Source organism: Bombus pyrosoma, linkage group LG10 (assembly GCF_014825855.1).
Source record: "Bombus pyrosoma isolate SC7728 linkage group LG10, ASM1482585v1, whole genome shotgun sequence".
Classification (NCBI taxonomy): domain Eukaryota; kingdom Metazoa; phylum Arthropoda; class Insecta; order Hymenoptera; family Apidae; genus Bombus; species Bombus pyrosoma.
Window position 1 is genome coordinate 13290586 of NC_057779.1, and position 21367 is coordinate 13311952.

Below are 21367 nucleotides of genomic sequence, written 5' to 3' on the forward strand. Positions count from 1 at the left end.
TGTATAGTGTACGGAAGAAATTGCGAACACGTGCCCTATATAAAGCCATAAGATATAACTTGACGATATTGTTTGTGCTGAAAGTTTCGTCTACGAAAAACTGTTTTTCTTTAAATATAGCTATATCGAATGTAAGCAACTGGTAACAATGTGCCCTGGGCCATCGATGTATATCGTGAAATATATTATTCGATTACTGTGTCATCGTCGGCTTTCCTGTTAAGTTTCTTTTGTGTGGTTGCGGATGGAAAATAGCGACAAAAGGTGGAAATACCTCAGAAATAAGAGGTAATATTTCCTGTAGTGTGTGCATTCACTTCTGTGTACTTGCGTTTGTGTATGCGCGTGTGTGATAAAGAAAAATTTATTATACCCATAAATATAGTCGTCGGAAGCCAAATCGGTTGATATTGATGCACATAGCCAATCATAAAAGTCTACGTGCATTAATTAAACTTTTTACATTCGACTTAATCAAAAGAAGATAAAAAGGTGCTTTGTCATAAGATCATTTATATTTACAATGGCTCGTGCAAAAGTATTCCTATACTTGCCACAGTAAACTTTTATGTTTACGTTATCAATATACAGAGTGTCCTACGCAAATGGAACAGCCTGTATTTCCTAAACATTTAGGAACAGAAAGAGCTAAAGGTTCTCTAAATTATTTCAATCTCTCTGCAAGTTCCGGAATACCTACATTATGTTCCATTACAAAACTGAAATAATTCAGAGAAGTTTTAGCTTCGATAAGTTCCTAATGAATAAGTTTAGGGCATAGGTATGTTAGTACTTTTATGTAGAGTACAAGAAATTGCATCGATTGATGCAGTCAAAAATATAGATGCAGTTGCATTTTTCTGATGCACCGATGCAAAAAAATGCATACAATTAGTTGCTTATTATGCACCCCCTGATACTATTTAACTTCCACATAGGACATCTTCTTCTATCCCTAATCGTTTACGAGATACAGCCTGTTCCAGTTGCGTGAGATACGCTGTATATATACACTGTATACAGAAAAGTATTTTGAAATTTTATTGATACTACAGCGAGACGCGACTGCTACGAATTATATCAGCATTCGAATCCAATCTAAAAATATACATACAAGTCGTAGGATATTTCCTACGAACTTATATTTAGTAAAAAGACAATGCACGGTAAGAATAGACGTCTTAAGCCTATAGTCCGCTGTACAATCCTGAAACCTTACTATAGTAATTCTTTCATTCCATCGTTTTTCATACCATACCATTCTTTCATACCATCTTAGAGAAGCGATGTATTATTTTTCTGTTATAATTCTAAACATATAATTGACTGGTTTATTTTATCGGTAAAAATTATCTCTCTATTGCGTAGCTTTGTATCCTCCTTATCTTGAATCGTAGGCATTGTATTTTGTGACAGTAAGCGCAAAAAAAAGGAAGAAATTTATTTCGATGGACATTACGAATATACGTAGTTCCCAAAAATCTAGGGTTCTACTATTCAAACGAGTTTTTGTAGCTTTTGCTTATTCCACGCTTTGTATGAATAAAATAGTCCAAGCTAGAAGAAGATGTCCGAAGAGACACAGACACGCGAGGGAAAAGCGAAGGAGTCAGCAGGGTTTCTTTCTTTTTTTTTTTTTTATTTGGTAGTTCATTTACAATCAATTCTCCTTGAGAATTTTAAGTAACTTCATTTGGTGTGGTACAGTAACTTGTATTATAATAATTTATATTATGTTGATTCTAGTTGAATAAGTCAGCAGGGTTAAAGATGATCCTACTGAATAATGACACTTGCTAATGTCGCGAACGATTGCCCTTTAGATATTCTTGTGATCTATGCAAAATATGCTTGTATTAAATATTTCGTAATTTCTGTATATATTTTTCCAATCGTATCAATTTTTCTTGATATAATCACGATAACTGAACGTTACTATAACGCTAATGAAATTTTACAGTGTTTTTCGTATAACGCACGCAACATGTTCATAAAAAGTGTTCGAATACTTTCGCCAACTTGTTCGTATGTAGCTTTCTGCAATATTGTCCGTGCGCGTATGATATGAAACTATGCGACTGATAGTGCATCAATGTCCACGTCAAAGATGAAGCAGTTACTTTCATACACGCTTTTCGTGTTTTATCATACGGAAAGGAGGAAAACTCAAGGAGCAGATATTTCCCTTCAGTTCGTAGAAAACCAGCGATCGCGTTGCTTTACCGAATCAGACGACGAAATTAATGGAGGGTAGGGAAACTGCGTACCATTATGACGCAATTTCATATTTCTCGTGGAATCGCTCCTCGCTGGCAAGCCGAAGCGAAAAACGAATAATTCACTTAAATTGAGTTAGAGATACAGAGCTAGTAATCGCGGGCATACTCCTTCTAAGTTAAATTTCTTTATCTTCGCTAAAGAAAAGGTAAGTCACCAAACAGTATCTAGTGCATTAAAAAGTGTCGATCGACACAACAATCGAATCGTGAGAATAACAAAGTATTTTTTACCCTTGTTCTCTTTTAAAAATCACATCTAAATTTTGTATTTGCTTTCGATAATACTTATTATTTTCGTTATAGCTATATCTTTTCTTCTATATAACCATCTGTTAATTTACAATTTCTTGGATAGTCAAACGTTAAATAAATCTTTTTTATGCTTTGACGAGTTAATACGATGATACCCTGCCATTGAATCGTATCCGATTTTAGGCAAGCAGTTTGTTTTTAGGATGTTATCTCTACTGAGATTTCGAAATGTTTGGTACGGTACACATAAACAAGTTTTAGAAGCGTTCGAATACTTTCGCGAGCTACTGTGCACGATAAAATCAATGTACCGCAACCTTGCGACAGAGAGTATTTAATACTAGAACTACCGATAATTAACACGAAGCTATTTCTACCAAAGCCAGTCAAAATGACTGGTCTTTAAAAAATACATAATAATAGAATATTTTTATATTTATTGATTTATTACTTTCTTGCAGAAGCAATTCCATGTTATGTAGTACATTTTTGGTATTATTAATCCATCTGGAACTATGATCCCTAAACGAGGATTGACACACTTATAAAATTGTAGAACCAGTCATTTTGACTGGTTTGGTATTTCTAGTGTTTGCGTCTAGCGATCGATCCGGAATTTTCCTGATAACTGATATCATCATATCGAATGATACGCGGTAAAAATTTAGAAAACGTGTGGGAAGCTGTACAAAACGAGGAAATTGGTTAATTGGGGTTCGATAAAAAGATTGCAGCACTCTTTTACACTTTGACAAGTACTAGTCATTTTTACTGGTATTGGTATAAATAGCCTTGATATGAAATTATTTTCAGTTTGAATACATAAAAAACAAAATAAAATTCATTATATTATTCTTTTAGTTATCGTTGCGAAAGTCATTGCATCATTGTGGGGGAAAAAATATAACATGAAGTAGGAATTTTAAAATAAAATTGTAAAACCAGTCAATTTGATTGGTGTGGTAGTTCTAGTGTTAATAAGAAAATATTAATAGTATTACTTTACAATGAACGAACGCACGAATCAGTTTAATGTTGCGTAATGACGGTAACATTTTATAGCTTTTAATAGCTTTATCGATATACGTAAACGTTCGAGCGTATCAATGGCATTTGCATGAGCACGCGTGAAACGTCGCGAGCCTCGCTTGGAATTTCGTTTTGTGCGAGTTTGACTACAACGTGTTTCGATGTAACTTTGCCTGAGATCGTTTGTGACAAAGTTCCTGAAATTTTTGGGGTAACGTCGTGACTGCAAGAAGAAATACTCGAGTGTTTCGCATTATCACATCTGCTACACAGTGAAATTTTTCGCCAAAATTAATGCAACATCGACGTAACTAAGAACTCGTAATTGTCAATTTTCCAAGTTATCCTAAACTTTCCTAATTATCCGTTCGGATAAAGAAATTTCAAGTTGAGAAAAATATTTCCTCCAAAAGTTTGTCCTCCTTTTGCTTCTCCTCTTATCCAATTTATCGTTAAAATAAAAAATATATGTTCTAGTTTATACGTTCTTAATTAAAAGAAAGTTACAAAGTCGCTTTTATCCTTCAACCGTCCGGTGGGATTCTCGCTAGATCTGTAATCTTAGAAATCAGCTTACAAATTTTCAGCGGTTGGAAATGAAGAAATTTCGAAAGTGAGGGAAGGGGGAATAGACTCTGACGTTGAATGAATTTTCATAATCTCTGGCAATTTACATTAAGTACAAGGCGTCCAGGTGTAATTATCCTTTACAAAGGACGATCTTAGAGAGGTCTATCGGGACAAGTGTAATTGTTCGAACGCCTCCAGTCTATGTTACAGGCCATTACCGAAGCTCTCTTAATTTCCTAACTTAATCCTAAAACGATTTACACGCGCCGCGTGAAACATTTCACCATAATGACAAAGTACGGTGAAATGTAAGAGAAAAACAAGTTCAGCAGGTTCTGGTTTAATTAGAAGCAATTTTCTACAACCCCTTTAATTTATTTGTACATAAGTATTTATATACAATACACTAATACACATTAATATACAACTACACAGATGCAATTTTATTACTTCTAGTCAATTGAAATGTAATAATTCATTGAAAAAGGTATATTTTCTATGGTTACTCCCTGATAATGAATGTTACTATCGTTTATCTTTATTTTATTTCAAGTAGAATAAAATCTTGCATATTATTCATAGAATGTTTCTTATATTTTGACAATTTTATATTTTGTATTTATTTAACCGTAACCTGATAAATAATAATCTCTATAATTTTATGGAATGAATTGAATGTCTTGAAATCGGAGATTTTCATTTTAATTGTTATATATATTTCACTAGAATTAATACTTTTCATAGAAAAATGTTTCGAATATAGAAAGAAATAATTATAATATTACATCGACGTATTCATTAACCGATAAATTCGAATTCAATTCTATTATATTCAAGATAGAAATTATATCCAAAGTATAATATTCTAGAGACCATGATAAACATTTCGGTAATCGTATTCGAGATTAAAGTTTGTCTTTTTATTAAATTATATTACACAATACCGATCATATTTTAATAACACAATTAAACATATAATACTTTTAGCAAATATCTGAATTACATTTAATTTATAATCCTGGCGGTAATCATTTTGAACGCTTATCTAATTTGAACATAATCATAGAAATGGTTATAATGGCAGAAATTCGTGTCTCTAGTGTTGTTTAAGTTCGTGAAACTGAGTGATACAACAGCTATCTATTTTGTTAAGAATATTGCAATGTGTATAAAAGTTTGATCTTTTGGCATTCTTCATTCAGAAATCTTTCTTCTAGTGGAAATACTAAATAACGAAAACGACGTTCTCTCTGTCATATTATCTATGTATAATAATTATCTTATAGGTAATTAAGTAAATGATTGTAAAAACGATGAGTAGCTCCGGTAGTATTAATTACTTGATGTTTGGTGATTCTTAAAATAGAATTATGAAATTCAATTTCTACGTAAATTTGTAAATATGTTATAAAATGACGTGGGAATTTCATAAATTGTATAATCAAAGTATTAAAATTATCTATACGGCTATAAAATTACTTATACAATTAAAATTGTATAATTAAACGATTTAATTAGCAATTAAAATTATACAATTTATGAAATTGTATAATTAACTAACTTGTTAAAATGTCCGACTTTCCCTCTATTTGTGACAAACTTTTTCCTTTTACGGAATTTTTACGTTAAAAATAACGACGTGTTTTAACGATTTCATACAATCGTAGCAATCATGATAATTCCATTGTTCAATATCTGATTTTTTTATTTAGAATTTTATAAAGGCCATTGCAAACTATATCATCCCCTGTTTTTTATTCCCTTGCTCAATTTTCCATTTATTATGTTTACTAGGAAGCACTATTCCAATTTATACATTTTTATCAATGATTTTTACAATAATCATTTATATTTTAACTATCATAGTAGGAAAATTAACATTGTGCATTTGGTTGCTTATTTAGAATTTTAAAAAATGTAATTGCACTACTATACGTATTATCTTCTGCGCTATATTCTTCTTATAAAATTTATTATAAAATTACGTTGCGAATTTAAATGGAACTTTCCAAGTCATTCTTTATTTGCAATATGTTAGAATATTTACCAAAGAGCAACCATTTGATGCAGAACAATTTTCAATTTGTATTTCTGTTAATTAATAATTTACAATACTCTTTGTTATCTTAACTGTTGATTGAGCATCGAAATTAATTAAACGGAGACTGATTTGGAACTTTAATAACGTCGTTATAAGTTATGTTATCCTCTTCATTGTATTCTCATCGTAGATTTTGTTCCCAACTATAACTACTTACGAATTCAACGGTCATCGCTTATAACAGATCCAAATATCACAGGGGGATACAAGTTTAATATATCTTATGCAATAATAAGTTGACAACTGAAATTTATACGAAATTTATACGCTTTATCGTAAATATGTTTCATCGAAATTTGTCGAATAATAAAGTTTCTTACCGTACTCTTTGCGTCGTTTCTTTTAATATTTCCGGTTCAAAAACTATATTAATGTGAAAATGTGACTACCATAGGAATTTATCAAAATGTTTGTAAAGTTTCTTACCGTATCATCTACATCATTCTTCGTAATATTTTCAACTCGAAAATTCTATTAACTTGAAAACGTGGATAATTGAAATATAAAGAGGAATAACGGTAGTATTTAACTAACAAAAGGAACTGTCTGTTATAAATTGATATTTAACGTTAAATATATGATGTATATTCATGCGTTTCAAATATTTTTTATCGTAATTGTATTTATATCAACGCACATAAAACTCTCATTCTACAAAGCAAGATTAATTTACCTGGTTAATTTTCCTTATAAGATACTTTGTATATCAAAGAAACGTGCAATGATATCGTATATATAATCGTAAAATATTATTTAAGAGATGCGTGACGAAATTTGGTTGGATGAATTCTCGTTTCGTGAGTCATTCGTAGAAATATTTTGCAAAAAAAGAAAACTTCTCACATTGATACGTGTATCTCTCTTTTTTTAACATAATTGCCTAGTGTATTTATCCGTATCTTGTAATATTTTCTTAAATATTCTTTGATCAGAGAGAATGATATTTAAACAATCTTTTCGTTTCCGTAGAAATAATTTGCAAAATCATTTCCTCAGATCGATACGTGTGTTCCTTTCTATTTTAGAGTAAATATCCAATACATTTATCTATGCTTTTTAATACGTTTTTAGATAGCTTTTCTCCAGAAAAATATGATATTTACAAGATTCGAATAAAGAGAAGAGGATTTTTCGTTTTTCTGATATTCGTTTCTCTTTTTTCGAACCAACGAAGGTCTCGCAGAATAAACGTCGAACGAGATTTATAGGACGTTAAACGGAATAACGTTTTAACAGCCGGAAGTAAATCAAAGGATAAACGAAGGGAAGAAACAAATCGAGCAAATTGTACGTTGTATGGTTGAGCATCGTAGTGGTGTTGTATTGAACCATTATTATTTCCCATAACTATTCGTATCTCTATTAAACACGATAAAAACACCATAAGACAATATAATAAATGTTCTGCTTTTATTGTTACAAGACAGACATGCGTATTTGTTAATCCTTGGATAGAGTTAGAAAATAACGAGGGATTTAGAACGAACGATTTAAAAAATAAATATCGTTTTGTTCTTAAAACTCGTTGCATTTCTCTGATGTCAATTCCTTTAGATTTAGCTTCATTGGGTCATTGATACTTACACAGAGCAATAAAACAATGCAGAATTCGAAATGAAGGGTCTGAATATTAATAATTACGTATTTCTTTATCGTCAAGACTTTTTGTGTTTCTGGTATTGGATTCTGGATTCTTATTCAGTCTGTATGAAAGCTGTCCTTTGGTTGACGATGGTTCTGTCTTGCATCGATTAACTATGAATCTGAACAAATGATAATCTTATAGGCATCGAGAAATTATTAACTTATATTGTCAAAATTTGTGTTCACGTCATTTTATGATTTTACGAATTTTAATCTATTAAATGATATTTAATCTGATCACTGTGCTACGTAAACTATTAGATAGTAACTCGTTTGTCCTCCAAACTTCGCTATTGGCAAACCTGGCTAGAACGAACTAACTTCCAATGAATTCTATTTTATCACGTTATTACGTTTTTTGATGGAATACGGAAATCAAATTCTCGGACATTTATTAGGTCATCGGGACGTGCATCAATAACGTGATCCATTTCTCTATGAAAATATGGCGACGCACCTATCGTGTCGAATGTCCACCTATATCATCATTCAAAAATCTAGAAGCATGCAATACTTTTAGAAAATGGACATATTTAGATTATGACACATATTTAGATACAAGTTCATTTTAACACAGTTTATTACGTATCTATTAGGAGGATAATGGCAGCTATTAAAATAGTTGCACTGTTACTTGTGCGAATTCATATTTTTATGAACACAATTAAAGAAATGGAACCGTAATAGAAATATGTTTTATCTACTAAATATTATAACAATTAATACACTTGGAACATTTTATACAGTTTTCCATATTACGTACTTTCAAATTTCCCTTTAATGGGTAAATAATTCATTTGCATTTTGAGTGATTTAATTGTTACAAATATATTCATAACTTAGCTTATAGCTATTGTAACGAGAATTTTGTCTCCTTTCTTTGGCAAAGAATTATAAATAATTAGAATTTCTTTCTTTTATCTCGATATAACATCTAAAAACTATAAACGAGATATTCTTTCTTCGAAGTGTAAACGTGACGAGCACACATTTTTGTTTTATCGTTAATTTTTATGAAATACGTTGTAGACGAAAAAAGTAACCGGATTTACTATTTATAATAGAAATCTCAGAAATTAAATGCCAGCATTTACGAATAAAATTCTTAGAATAATCGTGTGATTTCTTATACGTGTCTAAATTCAGAAAAAGTATGACACGAGTCGTTGGGAACGTGACAAAATTTAATAAATTCGGAATTTCAAGAAAATTAAGATAATTTAAAATTTCGGTTTGTAAAATTCCAGGCTGATCGTTTTTTATTACAAAACAAACTGAAACACAAGCAAAATAAGAATATTTGTACAGCAAGCGGATAATTTATAAATTTAAACGAAGTTGCCCGTTTAAAAGGGGAGGCTGATTTCCTCACGCAATTTGTTCAATTCGCCGTTTTATTTCATACGCACTTTTTCAAAAAAGTCCCTCGATTATAGCTGAAACATATCGCGAACAAACAGATGAAACAATTCGCATTAGCGAATAAATATAATTCGATCCTATAACACGATTATACAAAACTTCTTGCGCGGAAAACGATTGTACAAAACCTGAGAGATTCAAATGTGAAATTCTATCGCGTTCTCTCTGTTTCTACTCTGGTTCTGTATGCACGATTTTTAATTATTACGAGCATTGTAGTTTCACTTTGAACAAATTTTATAATCTACCTCACACATACGCGAAGCATTGGTCGTCGCGAAATTAAATGTAATCTCTTATACGTTCGATTACTATTACTTTTTAATAGAATCAAATTTAATATAATCAATAATTATTAATAAATAATATAATTTACTAATCTAATTTCTTTGTAAATATGAAAAACACGTATGTAATAATAGTTTCGTAACAGGAGAAGTTAGTAATAAACACTCTGTCTGATATTAGGATGTTCATATTATCGTACATATGCGTACGTGCAGACACAGAATAGAAGAAAACCTGCCATGTCGAATATATCATTCAGAATATGTAATACTCTGCCTTTCTACATGATAATAGAAGGTTGTGAAAAAGAAAAGTTTTCGATATGTTTGTCAGAAATTTGTCAGGATACCTTTATTCCCTGGAGCTTCTGGAGTGCCGTGTGACCTCTCACAGTCCGCATACCAAAAGCTTATCGTTGCCTTTCCCGTTTCGTGACCAGATCGTTTAGGCAGTTTCTAATCTTTGGCATTGTGACTTTGGGTCGCTTGTTACCAGTAAACTATCTCACGCCTCTTCTAAATAGTCGTATTATGGACACTTCACAGTAGGGCGACTTCGGGTCGCTGATTATCCCCACTTTCCAAACATTCGTTGGAGCACCCTGCCGTAGTCCTTACCGAGTCCTCGATAAATTACGGTGAGGCTAAATAGCTGCGGGCTATCTGCCGTAACGTGGTTAAGCAAATGCGTAGCCGCTAACATGTACATCGATTGTTCGAAATCTCTTCTTGTATTCGAAAACGATTAATTTGAAAAATACTTCTACTTTAGTTTTGTCGAAATTAGCGTATGCAACGATTTTACCTTGACTTTTCATGTTTTTCGCTTGTGTGTTTATAGATAATTTTAATGATCGTCTTAAGGACAATTTTTCACGATAATGACGGATAACGTGTTAACACTTTGACTGCCACGCCGAAATCATATGTTCCGCTCAACACGCCACGGGAGTATTTTTATTATTCAAAGCATATAATGGCAAAATAATAATAAATTGATGATGTAAGACAACATTCTTCCCCAATGGGTTTTTGCTCATTCTATATACAATAGTAAGGTATATTCACACTTCTCACTTCAATTATATGATTATAAAGCAGCATTTACTATTATTTTCTAAGCTGTGTTTATAATAATATTCGTAGATTACCCCTCAAAGATATGGATGCAAACACAGTGCACCGTTAGATGCAAGATTTGTTCTCATTTTTTTTTTTTTTTATTGATGTTCTAATAAAAATGTTTAATCGTTCAATGGGCTACATTTTATTTCAAAGTATCTTCTATTTATCGGTTATATTCAAGATCCTCTAACTGTCAATTTTCATTCAATTTTTACAATTGTAAAAAGTTCAAGCGCTCCGGTTACCAATGACCACCGTGGCGTCACAGGAGAAGCCGTGGCCGGTCATATATGCCCAACGTGGCAGTCAAAGTGTTAATACAACAAAGCCAATATAGCAGAACCTGCTATTGTTTAATCATGCTTCGGTCTCTTCGTTAGTCATGCACAAAGCGGAAATAATCGAATTTGATTTTTATTACGCACTTGTGTGTACGTAATGATGTAACAAACAATAGCGGACTGTGAAACTTCCTATAGTAATCGCGTAAATTTTCACACTCGTGCTAGGTAAGGGTTAAGAAAGCGTTCCACTCGCACGTACGAAGACATTAGGCTAAACGTATTAGAAATATAGGGGATAGTCAGAAATAGCAAAGACGAACATCGGGAAATAAGTATTGCAGCTGACAAGGTTCATAAAAAAAAGTCTGAAACCAAGGGCTTTATGCCTGAAAGAGTAAATCCAAATGCAATATCAATTATTGGGTTGGCAACTAAGTGGTTGCGGATTTTGTCATTAGGTAGTATTGACAAAATCCGCAATACAATATTTCAAACGCAGCCAAAGTACCAAAGAAACCACGATCGAACAAAAATATGATGATATAATGCCGTGGTACAGCGATATATTATAGTATTAGGTATGCTTTAACATCGAACATACTGTGACGCAGAAATATATTATGGTTTGGCTATAACAGTACACGTGTGTCTGTGTTGTCTAGAAACACGTAAATACCTCGAAAGCTATGGATGCTACAGAAAAATGTTTGAAACAAATGTCGTACGGTTTCGAGAATGATATATCGTGTTTATTTTACCTTGCAATTGCTTTTCGTTAGTTTTTTAAATTTTTATTTCTTAATTTCTTAAATTTAAATTTATGTTTTTAAATGGGAACTATATTCTTGTTTTGGATATTCTTTTGGTCGACGCTGAAACATTTTCAAAACACTATTTACTTGTATTTTTCGCATAAACCACTGTCGAGATATCAAATATGAAACTCGATATGCCGGCGGCATTGACGTTATCTAATGCAATGCACACGTCAGACTTTGTGCATCGTGGTGGCCCTAAAAAGAGACGATTGCGCGCGTATTAAATACTATTCCTTTCGCTTGTCCTTCTGCGCGTTTATCATTGAAAAAGATGCAATTTTTCATCTTTCTTAGGAATTAATATCTCGATGGTTTATGCAAAAAATGCAAGCAAAGAATATTTTGAAAACGTTTTGGTGTTGGCTACAGAAATGTAGAAAAGAACAATATAGTTCCTGTTAAAAAATATTATCGTGACCTTCGTAAGGCTTTTCGAGGTAATTGCAAGATTTTTTTAATTTTTTTTTTTATTTAATAATTTACATTCACAATTTGTCCAATTTGGACATTTGGTAAAATTTAAATGCAAGGTGAAATAAATATCGCCACGATATGTCTTCCTCGAAATCGTAAAACATTTGTTTCAAATATCTTTTTGTATTGCACATAATTCTTGAAATCCACGCGTGTTTCCAGATAAAGCGGACATACATAACAAATGAGTAAAACATATGGCAATTTGAAGTAGAATATATTATAATATAGCAATAGAAGACTCAGCGTATAAGTTAGAAAAATTAGATTGGAAACATTGCGATATAGATCTAGGTAATATGTTAAAAAGCGAATGTAATCCTACTAAACGTGCACTTATTTAAACAGAGATTGTACTAGGCGTTAATAGTACAATAAATACTACACGTACGCACATACGTGACGCGGTCTGATAAGAGGAGGTTAGCGTACAAAGGTGACTTTTCGAGATATGTAAACGCCTTTAAAATATACGCTTCGTAGCGGAGTTCTCTGTTTCATTTGCAACTGTCTCAGGCCCTGAAGAAGAAAAGAGCGAAAGTACTTCTTCTGTCGCTTAAGAAAGAAAATAACCCATTTTCTCATTCTTTAAAAATGTTTTGTAATTTTCATTAACGTAACAAATAATAGGCTGCTTTCTTAATAAATCTCAGTTGAGCGAAGTTAATAATTATTCTATGAAATATATACTTCATACTTTTGCCCATAAGAGAAACATTAAAATCAACGTAAAAATCAATCTTGTCGCACTTTGATCTCTTTCAACCGGAGAACGTCGCATGTATTCGCATTTACTACTTTTAGATTAGAACTGTGAACCTTGGGAACCTCGAAGCTTCTGTAAATAAAAAATATTTCCAAGTTTGACTAACAAACGACGACGAAATACTTTAAGTAAACTGACATCGCGCATTCCAATAAATCAATCCTATACAAACAAGTGTCCTCCTCCCGTATCTTCGCCTGCACGTCTAAAGTACATGTATAGATCGTGAATGAGAAATTGATGAATTTATACGAGCAAGTGACAGCAGTAGGTAATCTCGAATTCCTGGCGAAAGCCAGTTCCGCGGTATACAGGGTGCTTCAGAATCATGTGGCAAGACTTTGGTATGACACTTTACTCTTCCCAGGGATGAAGAAAGATCATACACTGGTTCGCCAATCTATTTGTATTTTTATCGTAGAAAATTTTTATATGAATATTGCATGCGTTATGTTAAACGCTTTTAAATTTTATTAGCATTATAATCGAACACAACAGTGGTAACTATATTTGTAAAATTGGAAACCAATCTGTAAATGTATATGGAAGGTAGAAGAAATTTATTTATGAAAAAATTAACACGAATAACTATGTTGATCATATACCTAATAAGTATTAAATGTGATTCCACCGAATATCAAGGCTTATTAATATAATTAACACTTTAAATACTTTTGTGATTCTTTCGACGTATATTTATATTTGTATTAAATAGCTTGTCATTTCTCTGTATATTTCCAAATTTGTTTCAAACTTTATCTATATAATCCTGATAGTCGAGTTTCATAAAGTTGCTAATTAAATTTCAAAATGTTTCGAATATCACGTACAATGTATTCATAAAGGCTATCGAATACTTTCGTAAGTCTGTGTACGCACTGCCGGTCATAGATTAGGACACTTAGCAAACATTCAGTATAAATCAGATTCTTCTGACTGCTTTTACTCTCTAATTATTTTATTACAAATTTGTTATTTCACTCACATTAATGCGTTCTGTAACGTAAGATATTAAATAGTCTAAAATTTGTCGAAGTCTCCCACTAAATATGATCAATATGATCGATGTAATCAATATAGGACGTGTTCTAATTTTTACTGTCGACAGTGTACGTCCAGAAACATTTGCTTTTCGAAATATGGACATTTTCTGTTCGCCTCAAAATTTTCATAACAATTACCGTTCTTAATAACAATTACGATCAATTGCACGGTCTGTCTTCCCATTTAACTTCTGCAATATTTTCATTTGTGGAGGCATCTGAAAAATTCAGTTTATGATAATAGTAACATTGTCCATAGTGTGACAGTACCAAAAATTCGAATTACTGCCGCGTGTAACAAAATTCGGAGCACGTTTGGAATTTGGAAGACTACAGAAAGTCTTCGACAATCAGTAATTTCTTTAACAAATTACCAAATTAATCAAAATGACCGGTACAAGATTTCTTGTTTTTGCAGATAAAGTAAAGGACTCCATTCGTTTGAACTTGTCGGGGGACAAACAATTTATATAATCGGAATTCATATAATAGGGGCTCATCAATTATCCGCACTGCCTATTATTTTTCGTTCGCACAATGGAAGCTCACGTTCAGCTACTAAGTGAATTCAGCGAACAAAAGTTCGGTTATTAACTAAAATTTCGTTGGAATAAATGAAGTTCAGGTAAATGGAGTTCTACTGTGTTAAAAACATGCAACTGTATTTGGCAATATTAATGATTATTTTCATTGAGACGGTAACATAATTACGTATATCTACCGATCGATCTCTGTATCCTAATTAATTAGCTTCGAGAAATTAAAGTTATAATGGGAGTTTAGAAATATATCAAAAATATAAATAATTAAAGAATTAAACGAGTGCGATGTAACTATATACAAATATATTATAATAAATTATAAGAAATGTTAAAGCTAAATAATAAAATAAATTAATAGAAATATTAAAATTAAATAATTAAGCAAGTAAATCTGTAAAGTTCGTATTTGGATAAGAAATAACACAGAGCTAAGATACGAGGATCTCTTAAAACACATATAATAAGATAAAATTCATTTGTATACTTTTGTACGTGTTTGTATTATTAGGTTGTCCGGAAAGTGTCTTTCTTTCGCAAACGTGTTTTTTACAACAGTGCACCTTCATGCAAACGTGACACATACGTACATATACCTATTTATCTTCATTTTATTAATTCTAATTAAAGGAAAAATTTATATTTCCCACGGAAGAGTTTCCGGACTTACGTTTATTTGATCTTTTTCCCCATCCCCAAGGAGGATAGAATGTACTTTACAACGAAAGCCGAGTTACGCCTATTTCTGAAGCAATCTGTACATCGCGGAACCTGAAAAATTGAAATGAAACGAGCCAGATTACACTCGCAGTTATTTGTATTATGCTACATGCCAGTCGGAAATGAGCATTTCAAACGTGCGCTGCATCAATGCGTGCTACGCTGTGAACGTGACTAAACTCAGTTTGCCGAATGACGCAACGAATCAACCTTTCTAAAACGTATTTTATGCGCCGTATCGTAATTTCGCCTTTTTCTCGCGCTACAGCCGGCGCTCACGCCTCCACCCTCCTTTGGCTCATTCGCTTTTCCATGAAAAACAAAGCGGCCAGGAGACGACAACGAATTGACGCGCAGACGGTATGAGTGTGCAGAGAGGAAAAAAAAAAAAAGAAAAAAGGAAGAGGTCGAAAGCGACAAAAAGTGTTTAACGTGGCGTAGTGTAGCGAACAGTAGCGGACCGGTTCTCTCGCTAAATTAAATTCATTCACGTGCGAGGACTGCTAACTACAAACCCGTAAAATGCCATTCCGAAATTAGATCACGAGATTGCGTGTCAGCAGTTGGATCATGAATGAATCTTTTTTCCGGAATGTTTGCTTGCTCATCGACGAACCCGGTCTCGCACAGGATTGAAAAAGTGAATGGGTCACGAACGCTCGAATGACGATCCTCAAATCCACTTGCTGTATAATAACCTACTACTGACCAAGCAACGATTGAAGGGTCGCATGCGAGAAATAGGCAGCTTCGTTTTTACCTATCTTATGGACTGACTGATCTGGAAGAAGCTGTTTAAAAAATTAAGGAATGATGAAAAATTAAGGTATTTCTCCTTATCGATGTGTTAATTGTGGCTGATAAGTGCATTCTGTTTCGTAGCAATCTTTAGAGTATTTCTGTAGCAATGAATAAATTTTGGAGTCACCTGGTTCTCGTATCAGAATTATCGCTGCATCCGCGTAGCTCTATTTCCATTGCAACGCGAAAGAAAATTATGATACGTATATGAATCTCACACAGTAATTCTGGTTTATTTTTTTTCTTAAACATGTTATAAGTTCTCAGTTTCGACAAAAAATGGAGCTACCTGGTTCTTGCATCCAATTTCAGGTGCGTGAACCAGTACGTAGATTTTCTTGTAATTTTCATTTGTTTTATTTTGTTTCGATTATGTTTCTACCAGTTTAATTTATTATCTAAGCACAGTTTGAGATGTTTAACGGTGCTTAATTATGGGATTTCTTGGTTACTCTGAAAGCTTACTCTGGGAATTGGTTCTTTATCGAGGGTGTAAGTGATGTGCAAACACCTGTCTGAATTGATTTTAATTTTGTTGGATTCCGTCTAGCTTTCTATCTTGTATAAATGATCTTGTAGAATTATTGCTGTAGTTCCGACTTTTTTGTCCGTATCGTCGGCAAAAGTATAAATATGTAAGTGTTTGTTGTTGTTGGTATACCTGAAGCGAACGAGGAGTATAAAATATCCAGGGCTGAGTGATATAAACTACCCGTAAAAATTTGGTCGTTTTGCGTATATTTGTGGTAATAGTATGCCTGAAAATTTCGGATTAGAAAATTAACCAGTTAACATTTTACCTCGAGCGTGACTCTGGCACGAGCCAGAACTGTTCAGTCTTGTGATAATCTAACAAAATTCAAAGTTTTGGTCAAAAAGATGTATATGTCTTTATATGTTGTAAAATACTTCTGTTTATGATACAAAACGTGAAGAACCATGTTTCGAATGTACCTTGGAATATTAATAAATTTTCGTCTACAGAGAGATTCTGTTCCGGCGTAATTGCTGGCAAGAATTCACAATTGATACGCTCGAACACGTGGCAAATTTTGTATAGTTTCGAATTTGGATGATCTCTTTGTATTTCTGAGTTGTTGTCTGTAAAACGAAAGCAACTCCTCAATGGACGAGAATTAGAAAAAAGGCAAGATATTGTTCGGGTTGCGATATAGTTATACCCCACGTTTCAAGATTTATCACGCACGACGTAATCATTAAAAAATAGCGTGTACTTGTAAAGCGTAAAAAATTGTTCATCGGATATGGAATTATTTATATGGAATTATTATCGAATATTTTCCAACATAAAATTGCACCTCCTTTTTACTGAAATTCATAATTTTGTCGGACAGTTGTGAGATTAATGACTTGGAGCAATACTTACTCTCCGATTAAGTCAATAAATTATAAATCTAAAATTTAAAAAATTAACACTGACAAATTTTACTTATTTAACTATATATTACATTTAATATTATTACATACATTATTTTCCTTACAATCGATTTGCAAGTATATCATGTTCACTTACTGTTTAAAATAATGTCGATAATCTTCCTGTTAGTAGAAGAAAAATATCTTCCATCTGATTTATAGGTATTGAAATAAATAATCTGACGATAAAAAGTTTTTCAAGGGGTAATATATTACATGTCGAAGAGAATGCAATAATTCAATGATTTGGAAGGATGTGCTACGAAAGATTGATTATATTTAGCCTCATCTATCTTTTAGCGTTACGCTAGCATTTTTTTTTTATGTTACTGAAATGATACGATCGTCGAAATACTTTTGTCACATATTCAAAAGATATATTTGCTATCATAATTTATAAATTTTAATTATTTTCAATACAAACTTAATTTTATTAAAATTTTACATTAATTAATTAATATGACATCATTAACGTTAAAAATTGCAACACTACAGTGAAAGGCGTCTGCCCAGTGCTGCACATCGTAAATTTATAAAATTTGTTTCAAAAAGAGAAAGAAAGATATTACGTAATACTACATCAAACGACATTTTTCGTATCACGTAGGAAGTTGCATGTTATCTATCAACTGCGCTATAAAATATTAGTTTTAAAACATTTGTCAGAATTTGTTCTGCAAAATAGCCGAAAAATTTAATACATATATTTTTTCATATACCTTTCACTTTGATCTCTTTGATACAAATTTTATATTTTAATCGTGTCTACATGACTAATGTTAGTACCGGTATGTGGTCACGCGAGCGTTGAAATAAAGGACGTTATGTACGATGAAGGTTGCAGGGCTTGTCGTAGCATAACATTGCAATGCATATGAGCGGTCGTCAGTAATAATACGAACTAGGTATGTCCATCAAATTTTACGCCCTCCAACGGAACAACGAATGTTACACGATATACGTTGTGACATAATAGGACGTATACCACGGAAAAATCTTATGACTTTCCACCTACCAGTGGATTCAGAATGAAAGAAATACAGAATGTATTGAAGAATGCTCTGTCCAATCTGCGGTGCCCTTTTCATTCTTCGTTATGTACAATAAATCTCTGGCTGTAAATCGTTGAACGTCATTGTACATGCCGATTTCTAAATGCTACTTGCCATAAGCATTAAGATATCTTCTGATACATACATATTGATGATATATATATATTGATCAGCTTCCGATAACAATCTTTTCATGTTTTATCTCTTTTTTCAAAGTTAAAATATTTTCTAACATTGGGAAAATACAATTGAATGAAAAATGATAGATAAAACAAAGCAAGGTTAGTCCCGCTACGATCCCGGAATTTTCATACTTTAATCTTTCTTTTAGAGTTTGGCAAACGAAAAGGATTGGTAACTGTTTGAGATGTTTAATGTAAAATTTTGGCACGGGAGGTCACGTACACCAGGCTTCTTTCACGTTTCGTTCAAACTGCAGATATTTTAATTTTACAAAAAGAACGTTAGAATACGTCATATCTTAGCACTTCGTTAGCAGGCTAATAAAGCTATAAAATCCTAGCGTAATCAGTTGATGTCAGGAATAATTTCAGTATATCGCTGACTCATGTACTGTATTTTATCACAATGTGTCATCGTAATACTACATAATAGCATGGATAAACATAGATGGTATCGCACGTCAATTGTGTTCCTAAGGATTTGACCACGCGACTGATGAATTAACGTCTTTATGACTATTATCTTTAGTGAAACGATGGATACTTTTTATCGTTCTTGACCTTACTAAATCAATCGATTCGTAAAACGATAACTGGGCCATATGGAGGCTCAGAAAATTATTCGCACTCTTGTTCATTCCTTTTGCGAATATATTATTATAATATATTTTACGTGAAACATCCTGAGATTTCATTGGCATTGTAGTGGCACTCAACTACCATGATCACGATTGGCAAAGTTTCAAACGATTCTGGAAATGTGATGACACTCACACATGACAAAAATATTTAAACAGGTAATCGTCCACGATATTAACACATCATAGTATTCAATAAGACCATCTTTAACGCGAATAGGTCAACCTTTTCGCTTTCGCTTACAGAGGTTTCGCATCGCCTCAAGCCTGACTCAACAAGTGTCTGAATTAAATAGAACTACTTGATGCTTAATACATTAAAACTGTAGCTATAGTATACATGTTATCAAAGCTTATTTTATGGATATCTCTACGAACGATAGAATGATACTAATTCTTATAACTTGAAAAATTGCAACAAAGCCTTGATTGTTCAAATTAATTATGATACACGCTGTTCGACAAAACGGATGTTATACAGTGGCTCACAAAAGTACTTGAACATTTAACGCAGAAATTTCTTATGTAAATATTATGTAGCTACGCTATATGAAATTTTGTGAAATTTCCTTAGCTTTGTAATGACATTCGTCTATCGTCATTGTAATAGAAAAATTTGCAACAAATTCGAAAACGTATACAGAAGTTACAAGATATTTATTGCAAACATACACTCGGTGAAAAATTAGTATACAGCATGTACAGTAGTCTCAAACATGCAGTTAGTGCTAAAGATGGTCTCATTACATATTGTGGCTTATTAATAAAACGAATATTTGACTGTTTAAATATTTTATTCTACTTCACTTTACTTTATTTTAAATACTTTCAATATTTTTGCTAGTCTTCGCGAAGAGTATGCTTGCAGTAAATATCTTCTAACTCCTATAGTACATATGCATACATATATACATATACATTTTCAGAATCGTTTCAAATTTTAATCAATATAATCACGATATTCGTATCTCGTTACGCTGCTAATGGAACTTCAAAATATTTTGTACGACGCACACAAACATCATCTAGGAGTATTTCAATATTTTCGTGAGCTGCTGTAGATCCAGGAAAAAAAAGTTCATAAATTTAGAACATTGGGTACCAAACGGCACAGTATCACGCCATTGCTTACCAACGCGAACGATGATTTAGCGAATGTCGACTGCTTCTTTGCGCTTCAAACACACCAACGTTTCAATATGCTCGCCATGTTTTTCCTGCGAACGATACACTAGATTGAGCAATTTTTCTCTGTAACATTCTTTTTTCCAGCTTGCACTCGGGGACAACAGAAATAACGATAGACAGAGACTTCAATTTCAATAATTGTCAGCTGTGAAATGTTCAACTAGTTCTTCGATAATTAGCAAAGCCGTTGAAATTATAATTTTGCAAATATTTGTTAAACCGAATATAATTATGTGTTATGAGTCCAAATTATGAGTCTCTTGCGGTTACATAATACGTACTATGTTCAGAATTGAATTTAAATAAATATTAACAGTTTCGAAGAGAGGATATTAATATACGAGGATAATTAAACCGCAAACACAGTGGAATGCCTCCATTTTTGTTTTATTTGTATCTGATAGACTTTTATTTTATTAATTATTTTTCATTTTTGTCAGTTTCATACTTATTAACACTAGAACTATCACACCAGTCAAATTGACTGATCTTACAATTTTATTTTAAAATTCCTACTTCATGTTATAATTTTTTCCCGCAATGATGCAATGACTTTCGCAACGATAACTAAAAGAATAATATAATGAATTTTATTTCGTTTTTTATGTACTCAAACTCAAAATAATTTTGTATCAGGGCTACTTATACCAATACCAGTCAAAATGTAAAAGGGTCCTACAATCTGTTTATCGAACCCCAATTAACTAGTTTCCTCG

At 32.5% G+C, this 21367-nt stretch overlaps 1 protein-coding gene across 4 annotated transcripts in view; it reads left to right on the forward strand.

Annotated features, from left to right (window-relative positions):
- LOC122571373 (diuretic hormone 44) overlaps nt 1-21367 on the forward strand; it is an 80168-nt gene that overhangs the window by 18356 nt on the left and 40445 nt on the right. Inside the window, exons 1-2 of one of the 4 annotated variants that reach the window (XM_043735029.1) lie at nt 15507-15870; nt 15984-16179. The exons of 2 other annotated variants lie outside the window; for them this stretch is intronic. The gene's annotated coding sequence lies outside the window, so the exon portion shown is untranslated. Of the gene's footprint in view, nt 1-15506; nt 16180-21367 lie in introns of those variants that run through there. One more of the 4 variants, XM_043735028.1, reaches the window with a different exon arrangement.